The sequence below is a fragment of the Sciurus vulgaris genome, assembly GCF_902686455.1.
Source record: "Sciurus vulgaris genome assembly, chromosome: 2".
Classification (NCBI taxonomy): domain Eukaryota; kingdom Metazoa; phylum Chordata; class Mammalia; order Rodentia; family Sciuridae; genus Sciurus; species Sciurus vulgaris.
In genome coordinates, this window is record NC_136462.1 from 132896812 (window position 1) to 132921580 (window position 24769).

General features: G+C 42.6%; 1 protein-coding gene across 5 annotated transcripts in view; it reads left to right on the forward strand.

Annotated features, from left to right (window-relative positions):
* APBA2 (amyloid beta precursor protein binding family A member 2) overlaps positions 1–24769 on the forward strand; it is a 273902-nt gene that overhangs the window by 129941 nt on the left and 119192 nt on the right. For 3 of the 5 annotated variants that reach the window (XM_079122129.1, XM_079122128.1, XM_079122132.1), the window contains exon 3: positions 10889–10942. The exons of 1 other annotated variant lie outside the window; for it this stretch is intronic. The gene's annotated coding sequence lies outside the window, so the exon portion shown is untranslated. The remainder of the gene's footprint in view (positions 1–10888; positions 10943–24769) is intronic. One more of the 5 variants, XM_079122130.1, reaches the window with a different exon arrangement.

Here is a 24769-nt window from a genome sequence, read left to right on the forward strand (position 1 = left end):
ATGATTTCAAAGCTGCACATCTTCCCTTGGTGGATGGCTTTTCTCAGCACTCCTACCCTGAGGTCCGCCAGCCAGAGGGTGATGAGTAATGAGAACAGTCAGAACATGGATGCAGATTCTCAGTGATTTTCCCAACAAGTTGAGGTTAAAGGAGAACATGAAAAGTGTGGCTTAAACTCTTCTTCACTTCAACTGAGTGTTTTTCAAAAAGAAGAGCAAGCTTGAAATGTATTAGTCAGTGTTGTGTCTGTTGTCAGATGGTGGCAAGAAAAGTGGCTGTTTCAATTGAGATGGGTTTGGGATGTTGTTTTTTGTTTGAATGAGTGAATCAAAGGAAATAATACAGGTTGTGAGATTCTGGATTTATACTCTAAGTGGGGATTTAAAATAAGTGATCTTTAGTAGTTGGGTGGTGTGTCTTCATGATTGGCCAGAACTACTGGCTCTGCTGGATTCATCTGGTTCTAGTTGCTTTAACTGGATTAGTCTAATCACCCTGACTGGTCTGTGAGTCAGTTTTCTATCACTATAACAAGTACCTTAAATCATAAATTTATAAAGAGAAAGGATTTATTTTGTTGGAGGTTAGTCAGTTGACCCCATTGTGTTTGGGCCTGTGGTGAGGTAGCACTTCCTTGGAGGGGAGTTTGTGGCAGAGCTAAACCATTTCCCTTGTGGCAGGGAAGGAAGTGGGGGGCGGGGAGGAAGAGGCTGGGGTCCCACAATCCTCTCTGAGAGAATGCCCTAAAGACCTAAAATTTCCCTCTAGGTCCCAACATCATAAAGGTTCTACCACCTTGCAAAAGTGCCTAGCTGAAGGCTAAACCTTTAACATGTGGGCCTTTGGGGGACATTTCAGATCCGAACTATAGCATGGTCCTAAGAAATGAAATGCACTTTTAGAAATGAACCTAAAGGAAAAAGACACAGGCAGACAGACACTGAGAAAGACAGACATGTTGCTGACCAGGTCCTGGATTCTGTGCAGTTCTGCCTCTTCTCTCTGATGGCTTCAAGACCTGGGCACATGATGCCCTTCTTACAGGCTTACACACCTGGGCTTTTAGCTTAAAAAGTACCCATTTTGATATTTTAGTGCAAGAAATCCTTCAGTCCCTTCCTCTCCTGCTCAATCACAATTCTTCATGATTCTTCAATCTTTTAGAGGGGCTTTTCTAAATTTTTTTTTTATCTCCCTGAGGAGAGAGGGATTGCTTAAACACCTAAAAGGAGGAAGTGCATGCCTGTCATGTGCCTGGTGTAGTACTGTCCATTACTTGCAATAGCTTACTGGAGTGCTGAGCACATTCAAGTTCAGGACTCCTCACTGGTCACTGGGGACAGGCAGCATTTCCTGTGCTGGTGTTGGCTGGCCATGTCATGTCATCCACCCCATATGTGTCATTGAGGTGGATACCTGGCCTTTACCATAAGAAGGAGCTCCACGGTTCTGGCCTGAACTCAGCTGGTCACTATGGGCTTCTTTTCCTTCTTATTATTCAACTGGTCTTTTAGAATAAAATTTCATTATGAAATATTTGGCATGTATTTTAATCTGTTCAGACTTTTATAATAAAACACCATAGACTGGTGGCTTATAAACAAGAAGAAATTTATTTTTTACCAGCTGAAGCCTGGAAGTTCAAGGTTAAGGTGCAGCAGATTCTGTGTTTGGGGAAGGCCTGCGTCCTGCTTCCTATATTGCTGTCTTTTCATGGTGTCTTTATATGGTGGAAGGAGTGAGGGAGTTCTCTAGGGTTTCTTCTTTTTGCTTGTTTGTTTTTTGTAGTACTGGGTATCAAACCCAGGGCCTCCTGCATGCTAGGCAAGTACTCTACCACCAAGCCGCATGCCTAGCCCTTGGGTCTCTTTTGTAATGGCACTGATCTCATTTGTGAGGGCCCCATCCTCATATCCTAATCACCGCTCAAAGGCTCCACCTCTTAAAACCCTAACCTTGGGAGTCAGGATGTCAATAGACAACTTCAGAGTGAACATCAACATTCAGTCCCCAGCAGCATACAGAAAGGTTAAAAGAATAACATGATAAACAGGTACCTGTAACCTGCTTAAGGTAGAGAATATTACTGTTTGGTCATGAATTTCTGTGTAACAAATTTTGTCAAAACTCAGTGGTGTAGAACAGTAAACTTTATCTCTGACACTGAGTCTGTAGGTTAGGAATGTGGAAGCAGCTTAACTGGGTGGTTCTAGGTAGGTCAAGTTGTGGGCTTGCCTGGGGCAGAGGTTCCACTTCTGAGATCTCCTTCACAAACTTTCAGCAGGAGTATCAGTTCTTTGTCAGTGTACCTCTCTGTGGAACTGCTTGAGAATCCTCACAACATGGCTGCTGGCTTCTCCCAGACTGAGTGATCTGAAAGCACATCAGGAGGAAGCCACAGTGCCTTTTATGACTGTTCTCATTTGTCACACTGTTACTGTTACACACACTGTTACTTCTATTTTCTTCTAGTCACTAGAAGTAAGTCACTAAGTCTGGTCCCCTAGGAGTAGGGAATTAGGCTCCACTTTTTGAAGGACATGTTACAGAATTTGTGGACATGGTTTAAAGCATCACAGTGAGCAGCACAGTGGGAGCCCCTCCCTGGTTGCATCTTGTCTCCCACATACGTAGCCACTGTGTGAGTCTGGTGCTTGTCTATCATTTACTACATTTGTAAATATACCAGTAGTTTTGTCTTTAAACATTATGTACGTGTCATCAAATGGTAGAGGTTTTTTTGGTGTGTGTAGCTTGCCTTCCTTGTTTTTAAAATTATGTTTGTGAGATTCATCATTTGAGAGCAGGTAGTTGTCATTCACACATTTTCAGTGTTATATAGGGATATAATACTCTGTCCATTCTCCACTGATGGATGTTTAGATGATTTCCACTTTCTTGCTATTACAAACCAAGTTGTCATGAAGACTTAAGTGTGTGTCTCTTTGTGAACATGAGCCAGATTTGTCTGGAGTATTTAGCAAGGATTGGAATTGCTGTGGGATAGAGGAAATGAATCTTAAAATTTACTAGAAGCAGCCAAATTGAGTTCCAAAGTGGGTGGGTATATGTACTAATGAGGCTTCCCACCAGTCATATATGAGTTTCCTCTTTGCCTTTTCCTTGACAACACTTGGTATTGTCAGATGTTTTAAGTGTTTGTCAGTCCAATGAAAGTGTTATGTACATGAGGTCTTAATTTGCATTTCTTTGCCTGCCAATAAAGCTGAACATCTTTCATATACATGTATGAATATATTTATATATCTCATATGTTTATTATCCTATGATTACTAGTCATACCTTTTGCACATTTTTTTCTCCCCTATTTTCTTATTGATCATTCTAATCCTTTGTTGGGTTTATGTATTATAAGTATCTTTTCCTTTTCTTCCTCCATACTTAGTATATAGCTAAGAAAGAGCGTTGACCTGGGGACACACTTCCAGGATTAAATTCTAGTTCCGGCACTTCCTGTGTGGTCTCAGGCACACTGCTTAATATTTGCCTTAGTTTCCTCATCTGTGAAATGGGGATGGCAACAATGCTGTCTATTCACAGTGGGGCTGAAAGAACTAAGTTTCTGTCTGTGAAATAGTGCCTTAGTTTATTTTCTGCTGTGATTAGGGACTACAGACCCAGTAATTTATAAACAATAGAAGTTTATTGAGCTCACCATTCTGGAGTCTGGGGAGTTCAATATCAAAGTATGAGCATCTGACAAGGACCTTTGTGCTACATCACCCCTTGATGGGAGGTGAAAATGTGAGAGAGGAAGAGAGAGAGAGAGGAAAAGAGAGAGAGAGAGGAAAAGAGAGAGAGAAGGAGGCCAAACATCCTTTTGTCAGGAACCCACTTCTGTGGTACCTAACCCCCCCTCCCCCATAACAGCATGAAAGCTCCCACTGCTCAACACTGTTGGAAGGGGATTAGGTTTTCAACCTAATAACCATGGGGGACACATTCAAATCATAGCAAACGGAGTGCCTGTCAGATTGAGCACGATATGGAGTCAGTAAACCTTGCTGCACACGGCTCTGCATGGTCACATGGGACTCTGTGTGTGCAGGCATGGTCACCTTGTCCAGAGTCTGAGTGAGAGCTGTGTCCTCATTTGATAAGATTGGCAGGCCTTGCTTCTCTCTGGCTCTCAGCCTTCTGGGCAGCCCTCCCTTCAATCCCTGAGCTGCTTCAATAGAAAACGAAATCCCAGCCTCTCTCCAGGGGACGCCGGGGAATTGGAAGGCATCAGACTCCTTGCAGCAAAAATAGAAGCCTCATTTGCTTTGGAGAGAATAATAACAAGAAGGACAGCCAGGCAGAGGCAGTTGGGGGCTTGTGTAAACACTCCCCTAGCCCTTCGTTCCTTGGGGTCGGACATGGACATGGCCAAACCTCCCTGAAAACCTCCCCTTTCCTTTCATCCTGGCATCCTACTGGCATCCTTGTTTCGTTGACATGGACAGTTTTGGCACTGAGTTCTAGTTTTTAATACCTCAGTGTCACACTGTCCCCTGGCAAGAACTCCAGAAAACAGGACTGGTTTAATATGGAGGATCATTGGAGAAATATGTCAGAGTTTATAAGGCAAATATCTCTGCCAAGAAGGGTGCAGGGAACTGTGTTTCTGTCTCCCTAATGTCATGGGCAGCACAAGAGCAGACTTAGTGAAGATTCCATTACTCGATGTGCCTGCTTTTGTGCAATATCATGCTGTTTTAAGGATGATAGCTTTTTAGTAGATTTTGAGAGTAATCAATGTGATACTACTGATTTTTATATGTCAGTTTGCATCCTGCACAGTGGGGGCAGAACACTTTTTTCATCTAACTCCTACCTTCACAAATCAGCTCAACAATGTTGTAATGGAAGTCCTGGGTTTATAGTCATGTGTTGCTTCATAATGGCATACATTCTGAGAAATGTGTCAGAAGCAATTTTGTAATAATGTATATATGTCATAGACTGTACTTATACAAATCAAGATGGCTAAGATATCGCTGGGCAATATAATCTTATGGGACCTGTGTATGTGATCCCTCATTGACTAAAATGTCATTACGTGGCACATGACAGTATTTGGGAGAGCCTTGAGAGTATTATGTAAAAGCAAATATAGGAAAGGTGATAAAGTTAGAAACTGGAACTTTAGAACACAGTTCTGAACTCTAAAATCCAATTTTGTTTTAGAGAAAAATTTCTGAGTTTTGATACAGATTAAATTACTCCACATCTATACCCTGGACTCTACCTTTGGTATGGCTGCATGGGCCCTGTGAGAGGAAACAGTCAATTTGAAAGAATTAGTCCTGGCCTAGGGAATGCAGCACATAAAGTCTCCATATTCAAATCTGAAACAGGAAGTGAGGGTCTGGTGGTACAGTGCCAGTCATGCAACATGTCTTGACACCTTCAGATTTTTTTTTCCAAGAATGAAGCTTTCTGACCATTTTAATGATAGCAGTTTGTACATTATTCTGGTGTGTTTTCAGCAGGGTATTCAGAAGCCACCTGCTCAAACAAGCACTTGTTCTTGAAACTTTGAGACCATTGAAGGCTAACTTCAAATCCAGCTTGTTCCCAAAGCATCTCAAGGTTTGATTTTTTTTTTTTTTTTTTTTTTTTTTTTTCCTGAAGATGCAGCTTCTTTTCCCAGAAGGAGAAAAATAATGCATGCTTGAAATTATAAAAGGAATTATGTACATTTGAGTGCTTTACTTTGTAGCCAGCTTAGGGACTCAATTACTCAGAATTTTAAAATTTTACCTGTCAACAGCACATTGGCTTCCACTCAAGCTGGATCATCCCCAGTTTTGCAATCGTCCACCCTCAGTCTGTTTCCCACTGACTGTGAGCTCCTGGGACCCCTATCTGAGCCCAGCCCCCTTTTCCCTCACTGAAACTGGCCTGTGGCCAGTTATTAAAGTGAGCCATGGTGCCTCTTTCTGTCCTGGAAGGACCTCCTCCCCACATAAGCGTTGTCCCTGTGTGTCCCATCAGAAGGTGGAAACCCCTTTCCTCCAACCCCCTAATGATCAACATATATCCTGCCCTGGGGGAGCATCCATTTTCCCCTTTGAACTCTGCTCATAGATGATCTGTGGTTCCAGCCACAACTGTAGGCACACTGGGCCATCTCACTGCACCCTCTTGGGGCAGCTTGTCTGACTATAATACCAGGTCCCAGGAGACCTTCTTGTGCCAAAGCTTAGATACTGACCTCTGTAGCTGCCCACTTCCTCTGTGAAGTAGCACAGTGCAAGTGAGTGTATGGCAACCTGGGGTGGCCCATGAACGCCATGCAATCATGAACCCCCATTCTAAGCTCTCCCCATGCAGTGGCGCTGCCAGTCCCATGCACAGCTGGCCTTGGGTGCTGGCTATTACCACCAGATGGTGCCTGGAAGAGCCAGCAGAGTTGGCCTTAGCACTTGGGCTACTCTGCTTTTGGTGCAATCTGACACCTCCCCATCATTCTGGCCATGCTGCTCTGCAGAAATCACTTCTGAGCCTATCCCAGAGCCCCTGCTCAGTGTGGTCAGAGTGTCCTGTTGGCAAGTGTTTCAGGGGTTATTATTTCTCACCAAATTCTCTGGTTCTATATCTTAGGCACAGCATAGCAGATATTCCCAAGCCTGTGTGCCCAGCGTTCTGGTCTCTTTACAGAGTTCAGGGTTGCCCATTTAATCCAAGGAAATAAACTGTAACTCTGTGTTCAGCAGGAGGGAGAAGTGAGATTAGAGGCCGTCTGGTTGGTCCCCTTGCCACTCTGAGGTGATTCCACTGTTCCTGGGTAAGATCAGACTTCTTGACTCCACCCCGTTCCTACCTTGGTGTCAGACATCCATCTGTCCTGTCTTTCCTGCTCTTCACTCCTAGGTGCCTTCCAGGGACACTTTCCAGATGTGGGAGTTTGTGAAGTTGTAACTGTGGCCTTAAGTTTGCTAAGAAATTGCTTCAAAAGACTGGTTCTGAATAGGTTCCCCTCGCTCTGTGCCTACCTGTGCTCTGGGACTTGTGATCTTTTTGGATGGGAGTTTATGTGAGCTGCCTTGTCTGGGGAGGTCCCTTGAAGTTCTCTTATCCCGAGTGGGTTCCTAGGTGACCTTTTCCCCAAGGACTTGTGCCCCAGCAGGCCCTGAGGATGGTTTCTGGATCTGGGACCTCACCCATGGCATAACAATCAAAGGCATCATCAAATTTGAACCCATCCACTCTAAGAAATGTTTAGCATTTCTGTTTACCTCTAGAGTGCCTGGAAACACGGCATTTCAAAGGCTGTGTTTGATTACAGATCCAATTTTTTTTTTTTTTGCCAGAAATTTGCATGTCGAATAATACAGAAACTGATGATGGCAGTTGAAGTAGTGTCCTGCGGGAAGATTAATCAGTCCTGAAACCTAGTGCCAATAGCCACAGCAGCAGTCTTTAAGAGGGAACTGCACCTCGTGGGTGGTATTTGAAGTCAGGCAGCTGAGGACTGTTGATTGAAGTGCTCTCTGTGTCTGAGTTCTGTTCTGGACTCAGAGTCATGGTCAGGCTGTGTTTGCTTCTGTGCTCATTCCCAGGTTGGGGTACTCGGGGAGTCCCTGCATCCTGGAGGATCTAGCCATTCTCACGGGAAAGGAGGGGTCCCGTGGCTTGCATTTCACGATGCTGCTGAGAAGCTGAGCTATAGGAAGCACTTCTTCCTCTCCACTCCCCTACCCCAAATAAAACCCAAAAATCTATGAATGGACAGATAGCTTGGAGAACAGAGTGTTTTAATCTTGTGGGGAGATTTGTGAACTTAATTTCCACTTTGAAGATTGCAAAGGAGCAGAGATCATTCCAAAAATGACTGTAAATTGCTAGAAGAAGAGTAGACTCTGGCATTTCTGTCTAATTACAAATGACCAAGAGGGACTGGAGACCTGGCCTCAGTCCCTCCCAGAGGGGTAGAAAGGCAATGGAGAAAGGTGAGTGGCAGTTGTAGGAATGGCTAGACCATGAAGAAAAGCTCAGGTGTTCCAAGCAAGTTGTATTGCATTCTTTGTGTTCTTTCTAGCCACTGGGATGGAGCTGAAGGAGTTGAAATGTGCCTGGCTGGCTGGTGACTCAGAGTCAGCTGGAGAGATGACAGCTGACCCCCAATGGGCCTTCCTGGGTCTCATGACTTTGTGGGGCATGTCTTTAAGGTGAACCATCTGTCCAAAGACACAGGTCATTCAAATAACACAACCCCATTCTAGCCAGTGCAAGCAAGGGATTCTCAAGTGGGAGGGGAAGGGGCACTGCTGCACAGGGAAGAAAATCAGCATTTTTCTGTGGAGAAACTGATAAGTGGTTCTGGGTCCAATTGGTAGGTGACCTTGCATTTGAGTTAAAATGCTGCTGGGAAATGAGAGAAGATAAACATGAAAAGAATGCAAATGAATTGCAGCGGACAGGAGCCCAGAGCCCTGACTTCTCCACTATCCACCAGAGATGGTTGTGTGATGCCTATAAATAGACATTTAAAAACCAAATCTAAATTGAGTTCAGATGTGGGCCTGTTTCCTCGTATGGAAGTGTTTATGTAAGGTACAGCATGCTGCTGTTGTTCCTGAGTGATTTGATGATTCTGGGCCTTTGTTGGGAATCCATGTGGAGCATGCGGGGGATGCTCAGATACAAATGAATGAGATTGTCCTTTCAGGGGACCTGAAGACTCAGGGGAGACACAGGGAGAGCTGTGCAGGTTCCCTCCAGGGAAGGAGGCAATGGGCAGGACTCCCCTGGCAGACAAGTGTGTCCTCAAACAGGTTCTGAGATTCCCCAAGGTGCCTCTGCGCCAGGAGCCAGTGGAAGCAGGACATCACAGGGCAAAAGACAGGAAGAACACTTTTATGTGTTCTGGTTTCTCTTCCTTCTCTTAAAAAGCTGCTAGGATTCAGCCATGCGTTGCCATCCTAATGACCTTATCTAATTCTGATCTCCTTCCCAAAGCCCCACTTCGGAACACCATAGTGAGATTAAGTATTCACCCCCTTAATATCTCACGGTAGGGATTAAATTCCAACATGAATTCAGAGGGGACAAACCATATACAAACCATCACACTGACAACTCTGTTTGGGGTCACTGAACTAACTTGTAACTGAGGACCCAAGGTCCCATCTCCTGACTGCCAGCAAAGTGGTCTTGTGCCTAGATGTAACATTTAGTTCATGTACTAACCCAGAAATTACTTAATTCTGGAGATCCTTAGATGGTGAGCTCTGGGGGATAAGGAATAGTATTTGATGCAAATGTGATCCCAGGCAGTATTCCAGAGTTTTATTGTGTTTTACCTTCCCAGTCACCTTTGAAGTCGTTCTTATTTTCCACGTTTTATGCACAATGGAACTGAGGCACACTGCAAGGAGCTGCAGAGGGCTTTGTTAATGCTCCCACAGGAAGCAAGTGGCCCACACTGACTGACTTTGGAAAGTGTGTGTGTGGTTGAAATGCCTTATGTGTGATGTTCGCTTGGGTATGATAAAGAGGCCTTCTTTCAAAGGGCCAGAATCCGTGAAGCTCAGAGACACCGACACCAAAAGCCAATTTATGTACAATACCCTTGGAAAGAAACTGAACAGCTATGTGAATGTCAAGTTACCCCTGAATAAAGGCCAGCAGATTAACCCTTCTGCAGTTCTCTTTTAACAAGTGACTTGGTCAAAATGGAAAAATCCACAGCCTTCTAAGGGATATTATGTCATTTTCCTTTATATTTGGACCAGTGGCATCTGCACGGAGCCAGTTTGGCGTGGAAGAAGTTCCCTAATTAAAACCCACTGCTAGAAATGTCTGCCCAGGGAACTGAGAGCGGCCATCTGACTTTGTTAGCAAAGTGATAACACCAAATCCAGATTAGATTTTTGTGAAGTAGAAACCATGGCAGGGTTTATGCCAATAGCAAGACCCTGTTTCTTCCCCCTCCAATGAATGATGCCATCCCTGTGATGTTAGACCCTCGAACTAGATCAAAGGTGAACTGTCTAACCGTTAGCACATCTGTTCATGAAGGTCTCGGCCCTGTGCTTTCCAACTGAGCAGGCCCCAAGCAGGAAGGTATTTTGCTATTGTTTTGAAAGGGACAAAGAAAATCCAAAATGCTTTATAACTGTATATGACGTTGGCCAAATTGGAAGGAGAAGAGGAATTTAGGACAAATGAAGCCCTCTCCTTCTGTTCTACCCCAGGCTTCCTGCCCCTGGGTCGTTGTTGACCTCACTACAAACTCCTGATCCACCCAAGGTTTGGCTTTGAACCCCTCTAGTCTGTTGGGCTTCCTCTTCAGCTTCCATCTGAAAAGCTTTCTCTATTCAAGGGAAGTGTTGAGGCCTGGTGGCCTCTTTTCAGTTCTCTTTATGAAGCCCTCTTTCCCAGGAGGAAGGGTAGACTGAGACCCTGGACAAGGGAAGTGAGGGAACTTCCTTTCTCTTTCCTTTAGTTACTTGTCATTCTCTTCCAACCCCCATTTGCATGTCAGCTTTCTCTGAAAGTGCCACAAAACACTGGTTCTGCAAACCACTGGGGTCAAGCTTTGTTGTGGGAAGATACATATTCATGAAGGCTTTGAGGAGCTTCATTAATATGCAGGTAGTCTCTGCTTCCAGAATGGTACACAAGCCATCGCTTTATTTGCCCAACATGTTATTCTTAAGGCAATAATTATGTGATGAAATGACTAAAGAAACATTTTAATTATTTGTTTAGAGTAATTTCTGATCATCTCATTAGAATTATAATTTGTTCACTTTTATAGGTGATTCAAAACTTCTCAGTCATTTAAATTTTTATACTTGAAGGAACTCTGTATAAGCATCTGTGTCATTTCTGAAACCTAAGTAATTTCCTCTATTTCTTTCTGCTTTGTTCCAGAAAGATTTGATCACCGCGAGGTTTTTCGGAACATTACCAAACCAGTCGTTTTCGGTAAGAAACGTGAGGTCACCTTGCTTGGAGTGAGTTTTTGCTTCTGACATGTGAGGAATTGAATTGCTTCACTAGCGTGATGCCACACTGCAAATGGAACCCGGCAATTGTCATGGTTCTTTGTTTCCTGGGAACTGTGTGTGTGTGATTGGGTGTTTGAGCGCAGGGAGGTTGAAGTGGAGTTTGATTCCCACCCAAGGAGAGGGCGAATGCTGGGTTCCCATTGGCCACTTACTTTCCCTGGAGCCCACACCTCTCCAACCACCCCAGGACAACAGCAACTTGTACTCAGCCCATTTGTCGCTGCCACCCACCATTTGTGTTTCTGTAAATCAGTGTCCTCACTGGGCTGTCATTAATTTGTGTGATCCTAATCTAGAGTCCCATTTACGTTGAAAGTAGATACCAACAACAAACACCACTCAAAAACTTTTGCTGTCCAAACATGGATCGTCACTATAGGTTGAACACCTCTTATCCAAAATCTAAAATCCAAAATAATCCAGAATCAGAAATTTTTGAGTACTGACATGACAAGTTATGTAAATATTCCCCAATCCTAAAAACTCTGAAATATGAAACACTTCTGGGTCTGAAGCATTTTGGATGAGGGATCTTCAACCAGTAACTTATTTCAAAAAGTCAAACACTGAAATATTAGAAAGCTAAGCATAAGAGGTCTTGCTTGGATCAAAGAGAGGCCTGCTCAGCTTGCCAGGGATGAAGGGTAGCTCTGGGTTGCTGTTGCCCTGTGAGTAAAGCTGTATTATGGTCCTGATCACACCCACAGTAAGCACTTGACTTGTTCTTGGTCTGCAGGACCTATGGAGCAGAGCCCAGGTGCCAACTGAGTGCTAAGCAAGGGGAGACTTGGAGGGGATGGGTTCTGGGTAGAAGGTGAATTGACTCTTCCAAGGTCAAGGCACAGCAGGGGCTTGGTTGTAGGGAAGTTTATGTATGGGCTGAGCTGTTTGTGGAGGGTGGTGAGGCCAAGAGGCTGCAGCAGTCTTGGTCTCTGTGTCCTGATGCCCTGAGCTGGTCTGAGCTTAGGATGGGTTTTGTGGGTTCTTATGGATTCACCTACTAGACTGAGATGGGTTTACCATCCAGTGTCATACATGGGGAAGTGGTGGTTTTGGAATTCCCAAAGGAGAGGAAAACTTCAGGTGTCCCAGGTGAAGCTATGCTAATATTAATAGAGATGAAGACTACTTAGGGGCGAGACTGGGATTCTGGAACATCAAGAACTGAGTTCAAAACTACTATTTTACCTCTAAGGTAGGAGGGGGCCATAGGTCTTGCTATTGGAAGCAACTTAAACCTGTTTTTGTTTGTTTTATAAAGCAGGACAGCTTCATTTAATCCAGTGCCTATCTTATATCTAGGTGGCCACTCATGATCCCTGTGTTGGGAATTCCCTTGCATCAAACTGGGGTGCCCTCTTGTCACAAATGCCCTGAATCGTAGGTTCTGTGGTGGATTTGGCTGGAGCACACTCATAAGGCATTTAATAGTTGTAGAACAATCAGCTCGTGTCCAGGAAAAAGAGGGTGAAACTTCAGAGGAGTTGCATGGTTTCTAATGGGTCTGGGCTGTTTTTAATTTTTTCTGTTATTGGTTTTTAATGTTTATAGATTTACTTTTGTCCTCTCAACAAGGCCTTTTCAGTTCCATTTGATTTTATATTTAAAGTTATGAACACATTGCAACTTTAACCTCATTAGATACATCAACCAATCTCAGCTCTGAAAATGCCAAAGAATTTGGGTGAATTCTGTCAAGAGAGAAGATTTTGTTTGTCACACAGTAAGGGTACTTTGTGAAAGGAGATGTTCCTTATGGGGAAGCAGTTTCACAAATACAGTGAAGTCCTGGGAGCCTGGGGTCAAACACACAGACCTACCCATCTGCCCTCTAGGAACTTTCCACTATCAAATTGGCCTCTTGAATTTTTCCTTAATGAACTGAGATGCCATTGCATTCTGATGGAGCTATGGGAAGTTCAATTTGCACCTCTAAGGTATATTTTTTACTTTTTTTCTGAACCTGAAATGCTAACAGAGGATCAAAATCAGTTGCAGTAGACCAGTCACCATGCTCTCTTCCTGATTGCTCTCACCCATCTGCAGTGTAATAGGCCCATCATTTAAGTGAATATGCTTATCACGATTCTCTATAGCTTCCCTGCAGAAGAGCATATTCCTTCTTGAAAAGAAAAGTGGCAATGAAATGGATATTTTAAAATGTCAATTATGCCAGAATGAATCTCTGTGAGGAGATTTGCAAAGAGAAGAAAAGGCCTGGGTTTATTTATTTTCTACTGCAAACGGAACCATTCTGTAACTTCAGAATACTAATACAGAGTGCCTGATGTCTTCTCATAAAATAATCTTATGAATATACTTCCACTTACAGGAAAAGTTAGAGGATCTTTTCTTTTCTTTTGAATAATTAAATTCTAGGTCTCATTATTTTATTTATCTGTTCTATTGGCTCTGGGTCAGTAAAATGTGAATAGTGAACTATATAAATTCAGCGATTATCCTGAGAGGAATGTTGAAAAGATTAACTATATTTAAATCATGGCAAGACTCAGAAAATATATGAAGGGAGAGGTTGTAGCTTCATGAAGATACCTGACTGATGTGATATCATCATGTTCCTACCCCAGTACAGACATATATAAATGCTGTATAAAATTCATTCAAAATGTTTTAAAAATATAAGCTTAAAATAAAGGCACAGAAATTCCCAGCTACTATACAAAGAGAATACACAGAGCCAGAGCACTGAGGGAGGATGATATAAGACAAGAGCAGTGAGCTTACTGATAGAAGGCAACAATGATTAAGAATGTGCAATATTTAGGTAGAAAGAGCCAGAGGGACAGGTGGGACAGGGTAGTGAGCCTAGTAGCTTAAGATCTCCTATGTATGGGAATCAGTGAGGTGGCAGAGATGTGTACTTGACCAGGTTGGAAAATGATACAGAACAATGGAATGATCACAAGAAAAGATAAAATGAAATTTGTACCTCAGAGCATACACACATACAATGCCCAGAGAACTGTAGACCTAAATATAAAAAGAAACATGTTAAGATATTCTTTGTATGTTGTATGCCATAAGAAAAAGTAAAGCATAAACACACACACACACACACACACACACACACACACACACACACACACTCTCACACACACACACACACACACACACACACACACACACACACTTGTAATAATAAAAAAAACCAATTAATTAAATAGGAGTATTAGAAACTTCTTTAAGAGAAAAACGAACTGGAATAAATATCCATGATGGATTTACTATAAGATATTAGTATGCTGGCTGTGTAAAGAATTCTTTCAAATCAGTAAGAAGAAGACAACGGAGTTGAAAAATTGGACAAATAATATAAAGAGAAAGAGGACCAGGGGGAGGGGACAGGTAAGGGAAGGGGGAGAGGGAAGAGAAGGAGTAGACTAAAATGGCTAATAGCCAAATACTGTGCTTCCCTCCTTATCAGGGAACTGCCACTTAGACAATGAGATACCATTCACACCTATACATTAGCAAATAATTGTCTTCAAAGAGGTTTATTTAATAAGGCTAAAGTATGAATTCCCCATGACCTAGCAATTCCATTCATGTTAGTCAGATTTCCATCATTGTGACAAATACCTGAAATAAATCAATTTAGATGGAGGGAAGGTTTATTTTGCCCATGGTTTTAGAGGTTTCAGTTCATGGTCACTTGGCCCTGTTGCTTTCTGGCCTGTGGAGGCACACTATATCATGGTGGGGGGGTGTGGCAGAGAAGGCTGCTCACCCATGGCAGGTGGGAGGCAAAGAGAAGGAGGAAGGGGCACAGGTCCTGATGTCCCGTTCAAGTGCACATCCCCAGTGACCTAACGTCCTACCACTAGAACCTACATCCTAATGGTTCCACTACCTCCCAGTCTCCAGCCTGTGGGCTGGTGACCAAGTGTTTAGCACAGGGCCTTTGGAGGACACTTAAGATAGGAACAATAATACCACTCATGAGTGTACATTCCTTAGCTGGTCATGAAATGGATTTGGTGGTATTTTAATCCATCTCCAGCATAGGATCTACCTATCTTAGCATAGATCTATCTGTTTATCTTAGGATCCATCTACCAGTTACCTGTCTGTTAACAGATTTATTATAACATATTGGCTCATGTGATTATGGAAGCCAAGAATTCCCAATGATTGGTCTCTGCAAGCTAGAGGCCCAGCAGAACCAAAAGTGATGTTCAAAGACCTGAGAGCCAGAGAGTGATGGTATAGATTTCAGTCCAGTCCTGAAAGCTTGTGAACCAGGATTATGGAGGCAAGATAAGCTTGATGTCCAAGCGCAAGCAGTAAGGTGGAGAGTAAATTCCCAACCTTCTTCCAATTTTTTGTTCTATTCAGGGCCTCACTGGACTGGATAAGGCCCACCCACACTGGGAGGGCCATCTGCCTTGCCTAACCTACCAATTTAAATGCTAATCTCTCCCAAAAACACCCTTGTAGATGTACCCAGAAATAATAATGTTTAACCAGATTTTCTGGGCAGCCATAGAAAATGGTTCAGTCATGTTAACACATAAAATTAACCATCATCAGTGGTTCACAATAGGCATTTCCATATGTAAATTTATGATTATACAAATGGTATGCCTTTAACCCATGCACAAACAACATGTATCCCATTTGTTTACAATAAAAATACATAAATAAAAAAAAATAAAAAAATTTAAGATGCATAGAACGGAGTGAAAGTTATCAGGGTACATTCCACGCAAGAGAGGACATGTGTTGCTTAGTGATTCTGTCCTGGGGGTTGGGAGAGGTGGAGGGGGAGAGGTGTGGGGGATGATAGTGAGGGTGAAGCCTGAATGGTGTGTGCATGGAGGTTTGCCTGATTGTTCTCCACACCTTCTTCTGTGTATTTGAGAAAGCTAATATAAGAAGATGTGTTAGACACCTCAATGGATGCACACTCGATGACACTGTTCTTATGCTGTGTATCCCTTCAATTGGGCCATCTTTCTCTGGTTTACTAGTTGATCCAATTATTGGCTGACTTCCTGGCCTCACTTTTTTACAGATGATTCTGCATTTGTCTCTTTGTTCAAATGGTTAGGATTTCTAAGGGATCCATGCTTTGACCATTGACCTGGCCCTGTTCTTTCAGCAGCTGCATTCACACAGGGTGATCCTTTTGGCTTTCTGTCACTGATCCCTCTCTGTGTGGTTCTCAACTTCACAGTCAAGGCTTGCAGGCTGCCTTTTTGGAGGCATTAGTTGGGCATCTGAGCCCACAGTCCTTCTGACTGTTCACTCTTGCCTGCCTGCCTGCTAATCTCTCTGGATTCAGATGCCTGCTTGATTTGCATCCTTCAGTCCTATGCCTCATGTATGGAAGATGCTCAAGAAGGATGGGGTCATTATTTAGCTCTAGTTTCTTAAATGTTCAGAAATACATTTTCTTCCTTTGCAAAGTGGGAGGAAGGAAGAGTTTAGTGGGAAGGGCAAGTGGATTGTGAATGAATCACACAATGGATGTGGATACATAGCTCATAATATTTCCCAATATCATTAGTTTCCCTCTCTAGAGGAGGCAAAAAGGACATGGAGGTGGCCATTATTATTTTCTTTCAGATGGTATGTGTTTTCAGATATTTGAGAACTCCTGCTCCGACCCCAACTCTTTTTTTTTAAGCTTCATTTTAGAAGAGAAAAAAATTTATCAACACCATTTTGACAAAGATGAAAAATGTGTTAAAAAATAGTACCTCAAGCTACCACTAGGTTGAGCCCAACATAATTAATGTGATTAAATTGAAGGAAGTAGGTCATTTCTGTATATAATTTTTTATTAATGATATTCAGATCTAATTAATTATGTCCAGTCCTAACTAATGACATTAGTATGCAAGTAGGCATTCCCAAAACTATTCTGTGAAGTCCCATGAGATGTTTCTGAAAACAGTAGTCCCTGTGCTCCTTAGGCTGTCTGTACTTTCCTCCTTGGACAATTCCAAAGTGCCATATAAAGGCCTTGAGAAGTCCAGCAAGAAAAAAAATCTATTTAATTCTATTTAACATGTCTGTCATTTTACAAAATTATTTTTTACTGTGTGTGCTGTTAGGTGCACATGGAAATGTGAATTTAAGTGTCATACCACAGCTTGTGCTTGGACTTGTTGATAAGTAGTGTACAAATTTATGGAGACGTTTGCTTAGTCTTTGTAAGGTCTTCTCCATGTGGTAGAGCACACTAAAAAGAATTTAATTTCCACACAGTCTGGGGCTTCCACTTACTACTCTTCTTTTTTGGGAAAGCCACTTAATCTCCTTAAGTCCATTTGTACATCTACAGAGGACATTGGTGATGGTGTGCCAGCCTCCCAGGGTGGAAGTCAAGGTGAAAGTCAGTACTCAGAAGTGCCCCCTCCACTCCTGGCCTGGAGGAGGGCTCCTAGAAGCTATGGTTATTACCATCTGTGGTGAAGAGACCCTCATTTACAAGGAAGGCCATATCATTGGCCTCAGAGTGTCAGAGATCTGGGGCTGCAGGGAGAGACTGCCACTCATCTCCTCAGCCTCATGTTGGATGCATGTATGTTGTCCCTTATTTGATTTTTATTGTCAAATTAAAAGTGGTTCAGTTGAAAAATAGAATGGTGGCAGACAGTCGTTTCTGGCTTGGGTTTATGGGAGGTTTGAGAGGGAACACCTGCCCATCACACTGAGAATCAGCCACTGCAGGAAAGGGCAGCACCTTGGGCATTGCACACCCTGCATTTTAAGGGAGAAGAAGAGTGGATCCCAGGAGAGAGGGCACTTAGCTGCCTAGTAGGTTGTTCAGGGGGAAGTTGGATTTGATCATTCATCCTGAAGGAAGAGTACAGAATTCTGGGAAAGAGAGAAATGAAGGTGGGACATTCCAGGTCAACAGGAACACATGCAGTAGTTCCCCCTTATGCAGGGATTTGTTCTGTAGTTTCAGTTACCCATGGTCAATTGCAGTCCCAAAACTTTGATATTTGCATTTACTCTTTGAAGAAAGACCATACCCATATTGCTTTCTTTGCAGTATATTATTAAAATTATTCTATTTTATTATTAGTAATTGTTAGTCTATTACCATGCCTAACTTATAAATTAAACTTTACCATAGGTATGTAAGTATAGAAAAAACACAGTACATACAGGATATGGCGCTATTTGGGGTTTCACTGGGGGTCTTGGAATGTATGCCCCATGGATTAGGGGGAGACTACTATTAATGTGACCAAAGTGTGGAGACAAGTAAGCAGTGTGGCAGGTCCCAAGGAATGTAGTTTATTTGATGGAGAAGACAGGGTGAAGCAGAATAGGTGTCAGAGGTCAAATTCTCCTTTTAATAGCCAAGGAGAAACCTTGGGGTCTTCATCAGAGGGCCAACGTGGTAGGGTGGGACATGTACTTTTCTTAAGTGACTGGAAGGTAAGGGTGGGGGTAAAGGCCTGCCCAGCAAGGGTTCCTTACAGGGCCCCTGGGGAGAGAGTTCAAGGCCTGAGTGAGGGCCAGACAGGACCAAGGTGAAAGACAATGTGGAAGAAGAGTCAGCAGAGCTGGTGTGGACAGTCCAGGCAAGGGAGCAGGCAGTAGGAGGGTAAGGTAGAAACTTGGGGGAATAAGACCTGCTTGAATGTGGGAAACAATTATTGAGTTTCTTACTACATGAAGAACCAAGGAGCTATGGAGGGGGTGGGTATGACTTGGAAGTGTGTGGGTAGGGACGTGGGAATGTAGGGAAGTTCAGACTTTCCCTCTGAAGTTTCTGTGACTGAAACAAACTGAGAATAAGCAGATTAACAAGAGAAAAGCATACCAATTTACTAACATGCATATTTGTGTAGGAGTCACACAAAATATGAAGGTCAAAGAGGGTACTGATGGTTTGAACTTAAATATCCTCCTTATAAGGGAGAGGGAAGAGGGGAGCTGGGGACAGTTTCAGAGGGAATAATGAAGGATTCTTAGGGAAGAGAATGAGCCCAGAGGACAGACAGTGGCCTGGAACAAAGTTCCTCCGTGCTCTAGGTGTGTTGTTTGATTTTTGTCTCCTCTTCTGTGCTGAGTTTAATCTTACTTGGTTAATGACATTTCAGTAAGAGGATTAAAGGCAACTTGGTTCCTTTTTGGTGGAACTGGTCTGTAGGTAGAGAAGGGAACTTTAGGGAAGACCCTTCCTTGTATTTGCTGCTTTCCAGGTGTTCTCAGTTTGAGGTCCCAAATGCTATGTTTTGTGGGGGGTCACTTTCTGAACCCCAACAAGAGTCACTTGTCAATCTGTACTAGTTAAAGCCATGGTGGGGAAGAGCTCCATGGGGAGGACTGGAAGGCATAGGGGGATATGACCCTGACACTTTGCCCAGGTGGAGGAACTGGTGCCCTGGAGGACCTCGGAGAGTGGCCAGAAGGTTGGACTGAAACAATCAGCAACTGACCCTTAGGATTTTCAGCGATGGTTGCAAGAAGATCAAGTGGGGTTTTAAAAGATAAAAAAAGTGAGTGTAGGATTTTCCCCCCTGAGAAAGGAAACAGAAAGAATAGAAGAAACAGGTGGGAACAAGGCATTTTCCTGTAAAGATGAACAACTGATTGTCGGAGAATGGGAAGAGAAGCAATGGATGTAGGGGATTCAGCAGGGAAGGAAAATAGAGTTGAGCTGGGGCCAAGGAAGAGAGCTTTTACTTTTTGGAGGGAGCAATGAAAGACATTTCCATCGGTCGTCTTCTCTCTGGAAAGTGGGAGTGATGTCTATGATATGCAGAGGGGATCACTGCACTAGAAATACATGGAGCACGTTTTGAGGAGATATTTCCAGTAGTGGCCAGTGCTCTTTGGAGGGTTGATTTGACTCATCTGAATTAGATTCTGAAAGGAGCTCCCAAAGAAGACCTGCAATATTATTTTTACAAAAACACTGGAATATCTGTGTGGCTTCTTAAAGTCAAGGCTGAGAATGACAACATTCGTTTGGATGTATGTCTGTTTTTGGTTTGTTTGTTTGTTTTGTTGTTTTGTTTTGTTTTCATCAATACTCAGTCTTGACAATCTTATTCAGGGATCTTGCAACAAAGTAAGGGTGTTGTATGGTAGGAGAAACTGGAAGTTGTCATTGACCGAGGGACCCGTCAGTTGCCAAAGAAAATTACCTCCAATGCGTGACAGTGTGATTCCACCGTAGAAAAACATCCATCAGGTTTGGGGAGTCATTAGCCAATAGATAAATCATAAGTGCTTTCCTTTCCTCACATGGCAGAGGGATGGGGCGGGAGAGTAGAGTATAAGGCAGACATGGCCATATTTGTGGCTCTGGGTGGTAACTGGTGAAACAAATGATTCTTTAATGCTCTGAAGCACCTGCTTGCCTGGTTCTCTGAGAGGGTCTGTGTTTGAACTGGTCAGCCACCTGGGAGGCGTATACCTTGCATGTAATTTCACTTTTCTCCACTAGTGCGTTCTCCCTTCTCTGCCTTGGCTAATTCAGTGGCAGCAGTAGTACGTTTTAAAAAATTATATTGCATTTTATAACTATTCTTATTATTAGCTATTGCTGTTAAGCTCTAATTTATAAATTAAACTTTATTGTAGGTATGCAGGTATAGGAAAAAGATAATGTATTTAGAAGTTGGTACTATTCCTTCAGTTTTAGGCACTAGAGTTTGGTCCATATCCTCTGGGAGCTATACCATATTCCTTTATTGATCTCATCTGTGTGCTGACATATGTAGCTAATAATTGGACTTAACCAGTACTCTTAAAACTCTATATGGAAGATGTCATGATTTCTGTTTTACAGAAAAGAAAATAAGCATATTGATGAAGTGTGCCGTGTCTTATGCAGTGCTGTATAGTGAGTAGCTGAACTGGGCTCCACAGGGCTCTAACTTAGAGAGGGAAACTTGCAGTCTCACTCTCCCCACTCTGTTCTGCAGACTTGGAGGCACCCCAGACTCCTACAGTTGCTCCAATTTTGTAGACAAGTTACTGCTCCTAGGCAGAGGGTGGGCACCCAGATAAACCCTGGGGCCAGCCCTACTTTAACTGGGAAGTTGCTATGTGATCTGCTGCCTTTTGGGCTCTCATCCAAGAAAAGGCTTAGACTCTCACTGCTGTCATTTCAATCAGTCTTGCTTTGACCCAGAGTGGTTAAGCTGCTAGCTCCAGGTCTCAGAGCTGGCTGACAGGAGATCTACAACAGATTCATTATGCACCATTTGTGGTAATGGAATTATAAACCAGTGTTGTTTTGACAATGAGCTGGAGACCTAGAGGGTAGGTGGGAATGCTTGGTCTGTGAGTTAGAGTTGAGCCAGAGAAGCAGCAGGGGTTAGATATAAGAGACAGATTGATGAATTGGCTGTGCAGCCAATTTTATGTGTGGGGCCTGACTAAGAAAGTGAGAGATCCTCAGGGAAAGCTGTAAGGACCACAGGGACTCTCAGGCAGGGACTCTAGGCATCAGACTGAAGTTGAAGTCCACAGGGATTATTTCTTTTTCCTTAAGGAAGCCTCAGTCTGCCTTAAGGCCTTTCAGCAATTGGGTAAGGACCCACATTATCTAGGATCCTCTCCTTTACTAAAAGTCAAACGATTATGAACTTTAATCACGTCCTCTGGAGTTTTACAGCAACACCTAGAGTGGAGTGGTAGCTAGCCAATCAACACCTCAAAAGGACTGTACACATGGCATCCAGCAGAATTACTGGAACCAAAGCTGGTGCCACAGTTGCACAGGGTGGAAGGATTGTCTCCCACTAACTCCAGGATTCTGATCTGTGTTGGTGGATGATCCACACCTGCTTGCTGGGGTGCTAGAGGGAGACTGAAGCCCAGACCTTTTCCTGGAGACTTGGGGACACATTTAGAATTCCTTCCAGCAGCTAAGTTCCAGATAGAATCAGGACCTTTGAGAGTTGGAAAGAACCTAAAGGGCTCCTGAATACTTGCTTCCTGAGATCAGTCTTAGAAGTGACTGTCCATATTTGCACACCACCTGTGACAGATTCATAGAGACAGAAAGCAGAATGTGGTTACCAGGACCTGAGGGCAGATGAGGGGGAGTCAGTAGGCAGAATTTCAGTTGTGCAAGTTGAAAAGAGTGCTGGAGATGGATGGTTGCACAATAATGTGAATGCACCTAATGCCACTGAATTGTACACTTAAAATGATTCAGATAATAAATTTTACGTTATGTATATTTTACCACAATTTAAAAAATGAATAGTATATACCTGTAATACCAGCTGAGGGGAAGCTGAGGCAGGAGGATTACAACTTCAAGGCTAGTCTGGGAAACTTAGCCAAACCTAGTATCAAAATTTAAAAAAGGCTAGGGATGTAGCTCAGTAGTAGATTGCCTAGCATTCATGAAGGCCTGGGACCACAAAAACAGGAAATGAAAAGAACTCAGCAAATGGTACTGTCAAAGGCACAGGGCCAGTCACAGAGACTCAGTACACATGGATTCTAGCTACAGTTTTTCTGCATGTCCCAGAGTTTCTGCCTTCCCCCCACTCTGGGACTCGGATTCCAGTCCCTGCTTTCTCCTGTTCCTCTTCTCCAAATGTAATGGTAACCACGTCTCTCCTTTCCTCTGTCCAGGTGGGAATCTATTCTCCAGGGTGGTTTAACCAAGGCATGTATGTGTGAGGAGGGGAAGCTGGCTGGCTCCCCGTTCCAGATTGGACTGTCAAATGTGACACTATTGCCTTGGATCACTTGGTGCACCAGTACATCATAAGACAAGAGAGTAAACCTGACTTGCAGAAATTAAGGCAACATTTATGGTACTGTGGCAGCAGGCAGACCCAGTGAATCAGGATAGAAACTGAAGAAGAACTTGAAAAGATGAGCCCTACCCATAACATGGCACCTAAATGCATCCCCCTCACTCACTATAACAATCCACACTCACAGTCATAACTATCAAAGAGATGGACAGTGGAGGGAAGGAGATTCAGCTCTTTGAATCCTCATTTTGGATTGAACAGCATGTAATATCAGCATGATAAGCCAGAACATTTAAAACAAACAAAAAAAAGCATCTTAATTTCAATATAGCATAAACAGAGAAGTACAAAGATCCTGTGTCCAGTGCCATGAATTTTTTTCAAAAGGAACACAGAAGATTAGGAAATAAAACCACCAGGACCCAAGTCTCCCCCTAGTCTCGCCTCCTAACCATACAGCCCCATAGCCAAAGATAACCAGAATCCAATCACCAAATATTTTTACTGATTTTTGCTGATTTTTTAATTTTCTAATGAATGTTTGTAATATGTATTGTTTTATGGCAACTTTTTTCACACATTACATTTGTGAGAATAAATCGTGTGTAACAGTAGCTCATTGTCGGTTGCTGTTTTGTAGTTTACATAAAATATACAAGAATTTATCCTTTCTTCATTTGGCGGAAATTTGGATCTTTTTTTAGTTTGGGATCATTATTGCTGCTCGGAGCATTTTTATGTATATGGTGTGTGTATGCATATGGTACACACTTGATTGCATTTCTATAAGAGTATCTGTCTAGGGATGGGGTTGTTGGATCACAGGGTATGGGTATGTTTATATTTTAGTGAACACTATTCATTCATTTTCTGAAATTGCTTGTACTAAAGTTACACTCCACAAATAAGTGGAAGAGTTTTATTTGCTACACATCCTTGCCAATAATTGGTGTTGTCAGTCATTTAAATTTTAATTCTGGTGGACAAAGGGTGGGAACCTGTGGTTGTAATTTGCATTTCTTTGAAGACTGATGGGGAATCTCTTTTGAATATTTTTATTGTGCATTTAGAAATCTTTTGCAAAGTACATGCACAAATATTTTGTTCATTTTATTTTAGTGCTTTGTTGGTTTTCATATATTTGATTCATGTGATTTTGGCCGAATGTACATATTGCAAACGTTTTCTTATACTCTTTTTTTCTCACTTACAGTGATATCTTTTGGTGAAGAGAGGGCCCAGTTTATAAATCTTGATCCTTTAAGGTCAATGCTGTTTGTGCTCTGATTAGGAAATCTACACCTAACCCAATATCATGAAAACATTCTCTATGGTAGCTTCTAGAAGCTTTGTCATTTGAACTTTCACATTAGGTTTATAATCCACCTGAAGTTGATTTTTCTTTCACTTTTTAAATTTTTTTAGCCATGCTAGGGATTGAAGGCCTGACATATGCCAAGCAAGCACTGTACCACTAAGCTACATCCACAGCCCTGGAGCTGATTTTTAAGTGTATTATATGAAGCTGAAGTCAAGATTTTTCTTCCATATGGGTATCTAGTTGACCCAGCTCTGCTTATTACACCATTGCTCTCTATAAAAGCCCGATTTAATTTTTGATGCTTGAAAGCTGTCATTTTTCAGACTGTATTCCTACTTCTTTGCTGCTCCACATCTAGCATCCTGATAAGAAAGGCTGCACACAATCACAATGCCTGACTTCAAATTATAGTACAGAGTGATAGTAACAAAAATTGCATGGTACAGGCATTAAAAACAGACACATATACAAAAGACACAGAATAGAAGACACGGAGACAAACCCACACTGATACAGTCATCTGATCCTTGACAAAGATGCCAAAAACATACATTAGAGAAAAGACAGCCTTTTTAACAAATAGTGCTGGAACAACTAGTTATCTATATGTAGAAGAATGAACTAGACCTTTATCTCTCCTGCACGAACATCAACTCAAGATGGATCAAAGACCTCAGAATTAGACCAGAAACTATGTAACTCCTAG